Source organism: Quercus robur, chromosome 10 (assembly GCF_932294415.1).
Source record: "Quercus robur chromosome 10, dhQueRobu3.1, whole genome shotgun sequence".
NCBI classification, from domain to species: Eukaryota; Viridiplantae; Streptophyta; class Magnoliopsida; order Fagales; family Fagaceae; genus Quercus; species Quercus robur.
Window position 1 is genome coordinate 18382603 of NC_065543.1, and position 7145 is coordinate 18389747.

The following is a 7145-nucleotide window of genomic DNA, read 5'->3' on the forward strand; positions in this document are numbered from 1 at the left end:
TACTGGCTCCTCCCTTCGCCAGCACCACCCATCACCGACTCCACTATCACCAGTTCCACCTGAGTTTTTTATTTTTGTTTTTTGTTATTGTCCATTGTCCATTGTCGTTGTTGGCTCCATCATTTCTTGGCCACCTCAATTATCATCAACTCATTCATAAGTTCTTAGTTATGATTTTTTTTTTTTCCTTTATTGTTAGGTGGGTTTACCGATCCATGGGGTTTGGATGGTTTATGGTTCAAGGGTGGCTGCTTTTGTGCGTTGCGGTGGATGGTTGGGACGGACGGTGGGTCGTGATGGCTGGTTTATGGTTGCAGTGGGTAGCTGAAATGGTTTGTGGGTTGTTGTTGTAGTGGTTGTGTTGTGGTTGCAATGGGTAGCCGAAATGGTTTGTGGGTTGCCGAAATGGTTTGTGGGTTGTTGTGGTAGTGATTGTATTGTGGTGGTGGTTGTGCCATGGATAAAGGTTTAAATCGAGTTCTAGGCAATGACCTTTAGCGGTTTTGATAATTGTCCTCTAGCGTACATCTATCTTGGTGTCTAATCTAAGGCAACAACAAATCAGGGCAACAGGTACGGTAGAAACACAAACATAGCAAAATCCAAATAAACATGTGATTGCATCAAGAACAAATCATTCAAGCAAACATGTTCATACTCACCATCAAACATATACCCAATGCATGTTCATGTGAATACATGACTTACCTCCCTTACCTTACTCCATCTCAGCACCTATGCATCATGAATGGACATATGACTGCATGTTCATGGCATTAAAGTAAGAAAAGAAAAGAAAACCCTAATCTAGCATGTCAAAGGAAAACAAACAATTCAAATAGAGGAATAGAGACTTAAAAAGTATCAAAAGGAACCAAATAGAGGCATATGGTGTAAAAGAAACAAAAACTAAAAACCTAAATTAGGGTTTCTAGGCATGAGAATGCGTGCGCATACATAGGGCTGCGTATGCAAGCCAGTTGTATGCGTATGCATACTTCAAGCCTACTTGTGCATGTAGAAAGCATGTGTACGCAGACTTGCTCAGGAACCCTAACCAAGAACAGAAAACAGAAAAATAGATTAGAAACTTAAAATGAAGAAATTAACAACCTAACATGCTTTAAAATATAAAGACTAACTAAAACTAAGCTAAACATAAACAAAGCAAGGAGACAAGATTAAAAACAAGATTAAAGCAGAAATGAAAGAAAAGAGTTTAGAGCTCAATACCTCAAACAAGAAGCTTTTCAAGCTTGATTTTGACCGTTCCCTTCAATCAATCTATTTACAACGAAACAAAAATGATTATTGTAGGGTCTCAGTTCGGGGCCCAGGCCCAACAGTTATGGGGTTCCGGCCCAAGAAGCCCTAGACAATGAATTTGTAAAGAGTGGGTTACAGAACTAGGCCCTAACGAAGTGCGTGTTAGTTAACTTTGGGCCATACAACAATCAAAAATAAGAAAATCGCCTTCATGTCCATTAGATGTACGGTTCGAGGAGACGTATGGAGTGTATCCCTGTCTCTGATCAAAGGCTATGGTTCTTCTCTTCTTCCTCTGTTCTAAGTTTCTCCTTTTTTCGGTCCCCCTCTTTATGGGGACTCCCCTCTCTTATATAGCCCCTTTGAGGTCATCAGAACCTTACACTTGTTGATCATCTGGACCTTCACTTGAGTGCCCGTCTTATCGGACATCTCCCCCATCTTTCTGTGAGTTGTAGTAGCCAAGATAACACTGTTCGCAAGTCTTCTCCACATTAATGCGGCCAGAAAAGTAGCTGTCATGCATTTAATGTGGCAGCTGTAGTCTCCCCATTGACATCCTACACTTTCTTCCCTCTTACGGGCTTGTGGGATTCATCCTTGCTACTAACACTCGTTGGGGTGAATCTTTATTGCTGGCAGGGGGCGTGTTTGAGCCATATTTGGTACGTCCAAGGAGACATTCCTCCTCGGACCGCCTTTTAAACAAGTTTGGGCCCATAAGAATTGGGTCGGGAGCCCTTTTGGTACCCACATCTTCTCCTCGAACGTGGTTGAATTCTATATGGGGCCCAAGGCCCATTGTATGTTCTGGAGACTTTACCCCTACAATAGCCCCTCAAAATTTCGGCTCTTTCCCTCTTATCCGAGGAGAAAAGGCGGGATTTTGACACTTATGGGATCACTTATTGTAAATCCTTGTTTTACGCGTGTGGAGGTATAACCCCACGTGCCTCATTACTGCTACTGGCGTTTCGTAACCCACGAGGCGCTAATTATTGTGCTAGGCGGCTTTATGTCCTTCGAATCCAACGGTGGGGTGCCTGATCAACGGTTGATATTCTCCCAATTTTCTGGGCGGGAGTAAGCCCGTTCAGTTTCTCCTCGCTATAGAAGATTTCCAAGGGAACTTACTTCCATTTTTTGAAAAAGCACTCAAGCGTCCCAGAGCACTCCAGCACTTTCTTTTGCAAAGCATTCAAAACTCCACAGACACTCCCTTGAAGATTCCTAGCGAGTTCTTCACAAGCTCGAGAGGTTTAGGATCTTCGCTCCCGTAAGTGCTTATTTCCCTTCTGTTGCCTTTCCCAGCTTTCTTCCTTAAGTAAACCTTCTTCGCGTCGCCTAGGGTTAGTGGGATGGGTAAGCTTGAGAAACTGGTAGACTTTCCGGCCGGTATGGAAGGCTTCAGGGCCAAATACCGTATCCTGCAAGGAGTAGGTCTAGAATATTGCTCCTTAGACGAGGTCTTAACCAAGGGAAAGACGGTGCAAGTCGCCATTCCAATGATAACCTTCATAGAGGGAGGAATGACAATCTATATGGGGAAAATAATTAGGGATTATTTGCATGGTCATAGGCTGGCCCCCCACCAGTGCGTTGCGAACATGTTCCGAATCCTGGGGTGCGTAGACGCTCTGAACGAACAGATGAACCTCGGCCTTTCATGGCACGATGTAGTTCACCTATATGAATGTCATTGCCTCAACGAGTCGTATTACCTGAAATCCAGGTCTGACGAGGTGAGGCTGATATCCTGCCTTCCTAAGTCCAACAAAGGCTTGAAGGACGACCTTTTGATCGTCTCCGGAGCATGGCACGATGGTCTTCACTGTCCAGTTAGGGCAGGAACACCAGGTGGGGCACTGTAGGGTCAGATCCCTTGGAGGGGATCTTAGTCTCGAGTCTTCTCTTCCTCATTTCAGTTTTTGCTTTGATTATTTGCCTCCTCGGACTAACGTAACCCTTCCTTTGGGTTTTTACAGACAAAGAACAAACAACTCCGTGGCTAAGTTTGGTCAATGTCCAGGCCCCTCAACTTCCTCTTAAGGTCCGAAATATTTGTGAGTGAGGATGGGCAACTGCGTGCCGCTCCTCTCATCTTGGATTACGAGCCCCTTTTACGCGCTTTAGTGGACGCCGGTCAAGCCATCAGGGCTGGAAGTTCCCGATTAGCTTGCATCGACGTTTCTATACCAGGCTTTCTTATTCGGAGAAACCTACCTCCCGTCCAATTGCCTGTTCAGCGCGCTCTTCTAGAGGTAGTTGTCCCAGGAGAAGGAGCTGATTCCTCGCACTTATCTCTCAAGGCTCAAATTGACCAATTCCGCTTCGCCGAGGAGAGAGAGGTATCAGCTAGGCCCGTAGAGCTCTCAGACTTTGGCTCGGACATAGACCGGTCCTCGGCAGCTTCCACCCTTGGCTTGGTGATTGCTCAGGTTGACAGTAGCCAAGAGGTTGAAGAAGAGGACATGGATTTGAAGCCAAGGTCTGGTCTCCGGGGCCTCTTGTCTAATAGAAACAAAGGGTAGTCTTCTAGGGATGCCCCCAAGGAGCAGGCTACGTCCAAACTTCCTCCTCCTCTTCCCCCCACAACTGACCTAGCGCTACAGCCTCTTCCCAATTTAAGAAGGAAGAGACCAGTGGAAGAGTTGGAAGAGGGCGAGGTCGACCCTGAAAAGGCTAAGCAACAGAAGAAGGGCAAAGAGCCCAAGGAAAAAAGAATAAGATCTGTTGATAGCCGAGACGAGGCGGTTATGAGGAGGGAGCAGCGGACCTGGTCCCCACGCCTAGAGTTGGATGGCGCCCCTATCTCGTGGTACGCGACTCTGTAGGAGTCCCAACGAGGACAGGCGTCTTATCTGGCTGAGGCCTTGCAACGGCCCCTTTTCTTGCCTCGTGACATGGAGGGGCTTCGGGCTACTCGGCAACCGGATCTCTTCATGTCGCTGAAGAGAGACATGGCCATGGTAAACGAAAAATCTTCCTTATTCAGTTTCTTTATTTCGCACCTGTCTATTTGTTATTTATTTTTTTATTTTAATCAATCTTCCATTACTCCCACGCAGGTCACTCAACAAATTTTTGTAGCTGAGGAGTGGGCCAAGAAGTCTCGCGAAGATCTGAACATTGAGGTTCAGTCCCGCCTCGCTGCGGAGAAGGCTACTGGCATCCTCAAGCTGGAAAAGGATCGCTTAAATAAGGAAATAAAGGAGGCGCTGAAGGCCCGCGGCAGTACTTAGGCCGGACTTAAGACCACCACCAAGCAAGCTGAGGATATGCGCCAACAGCTTCATCTGTCCGAAATAAACCTCGCGACCGAGAAGCAGATGGTCTCAGACCTCAAGGCCGAGCTATCAAAGGCAAAAGAGGCAGCTCGCTTGGCCAGGGAGGCAGCTAAGGCTGCGGTGGCAGCCTCCTACGAACGTGGAGTGGCGGATACCGAAGCCAGGCTGATCGAGGAGGTGGCTACAGTATGTAAGGACTACATTACTATGTCCTGGGGGGTGGCCTTGGACCGGGCGGCAGTTCCTGCAGACTCCGACCTCAGGAAGATTGAGAATATCTTCTTTCCTGAGGATATTCGCGAGATTCCGGGTTCGGTTCCTCCTGAGGAGCCCCTTTCTGCTAAGGTCACTACTTCGGATTCCCTCATACCTGAGGCCGAGGAGGTGCAGCCACTTGCAAAGGACAAGTCGCCTGAGGACACCCTCACAATAAGGGACGTTGTTGCGCAAGCCAAGGAGGCTGTTCCCGAGCCCAAGGTAGGAGGTGATCAACCTGAGGCAAAGGTCCCTGCAAAGAGTTCTGCCCAGGATAAAGCCTAGGACATTAGTGTAGGACTTTACTTGTAGTTATCTTCTTTTGTCTTTTATCTCCTTATTTTGCCAACGTTTGTAAAAGAACGCATTTTGGAGCCCAATGAATGATATTATTTCTCCTTTGAATCTTGTTTCATTGCTTCTTTTTTTGCCTTTGTTATGAATGAGTTTCTGTTATGCTACTAACTGCTGAGAGCAAAATGTTATTCGAAATTTAAGCAACACGGTTAAGCATGAATGAATGTATGAGAAAAATGATAGTTAACACTTAGATAAAACTGCATCGAGGTTAATTTCCTCCAAGATTGTGGTCCGAGGGGCCACATAGGAGTTTGGGTTCTGTTTAACACTTAGAAGAAATTGCACTCTGGTTAATTTCCCCCAAATCTGTAGTCCGAGGAGCCAGGCAGGACTTAGGCTTTGTTTAACACTTATATAAAATTGTACACTGGTTAATTTTCCCAAGCCTGTGGTCCGTGGAGCCAGGCAGGACTTAGGTTCTGTTTAACACTTAGATGAAATTGCACAGTAGGGTGGCGCCAAGAATTACAACTTTCATTAATAATAGTACCTTTTCAGGTTATTTACATTCCAAGGGCGTGGCACTACATGTTCATCCAAATCTTCTAAAAAGTAGGCCCCTTATACCGTCCATCAAGGTGATACGATATGGGCCTTCCCAATTTGGTTCGAGTTTTCCCCACGCGGGATTTCTTGCAGTGCCCAGAACCTTCCTCAATACCAGATCCCCGGGTGCCAGGGGTCTTAGCTTCACCTTGGCATCGTAACCTTGCTTGAGCTTTTGCTAGTAGTAGGCAAGTTGGACCATTGCACTCTCCCTTCTTTCCTCGATAAGGTCTAAGCTTTTTTCCAGCAGTCCTTTGTTAGCATTGGGGCAGAATATGCTGGTCTTCTATGTTGGGAAATTTATTTCTAGAGGAATAACGGCCTCAGCCCCATAGGTCATCGAAAATGGGGGTTTCCCCTGTGGACCTGCGCGGCGTGGTGCGGTACGTCCACAAAACATGAGGCAATTCTTCTACCCACCTTCCTTTCGCGTCATCTAATCTCTTTTTCAACTCATTTACTATGGTTTTATTGACGATTTCAGCCTGCCCATTCCCCTATGGGTAAGCCGGTGTGGAGTACCTATTGGCATTTCCCAACTCGCTACAATATCTTCTGAAAGCTGTACTATCAAATTGGAGATCGTTGTCTGAGATTAGGGTGTGAGGGATTCCGAACCTGGTGACGATATTTTTCCATACAAATTTCTTGGTATCAACGTCTCTAATGTTTGCTAGCGGCTCAACTTCGACCCATTTTGTGAAATAATCCGTGCAGACAAGAAGAAACCTTTTGTTCCCCACTGCTTTAGGAAATGGCCCTAGGATATCTAGGCCCCACTGCGCGAATGGCCAAGGGCTGGATAGCGGGTTAAGGGTTTCACTTGGTTGATGTATATTCGGGGCGAACCTTTGGCATTGGTCGCACTTTTTCACATATTCATGCGCCTCTTTCTGCATGCTCTGCCACCAATAACCTTGCGTTATGGCTCTATGGGACAGGGACCTACCCCTCGTATGACTCCCACAAATTCCTTCGTACAATTCCTTCAGGATAAGTTTAGTGGCATCTGGGTGTACGCACAGCAAGTACAGTCCTAAGAATGAGCGCCTATACAGTTTGGAGTCCTCGGACAGCCAGAATCGAGAAGCCTTTCTTCTAATGTTGTCAGCCTCGTTTTTATCTTCTGGTAAGGTATCGTTCCTCAAGAATAGCACTAGAGGATCCATCCAGCTAGGCCCTGCCCTAACGCTGTGGACCCGTACTAAATCGGTTCTCGCCATCATTGGGCTGTATAGATCTTCTACGAGTATGACCCGAGGAAGTGGTTAAGCCGAGGAGGTGGCGAGCATTGCAAGGGAGTCAGCGTGGGTGTTTCCGCTCCTAGACACGTGCACTAGATTGAAGTGATCGAAATGCGCCCGCATGCGCTTGACTTGGACTAGGTACTCTTGCATTCTTTCATCCCTCACCTCCAATTCCCCATTTACT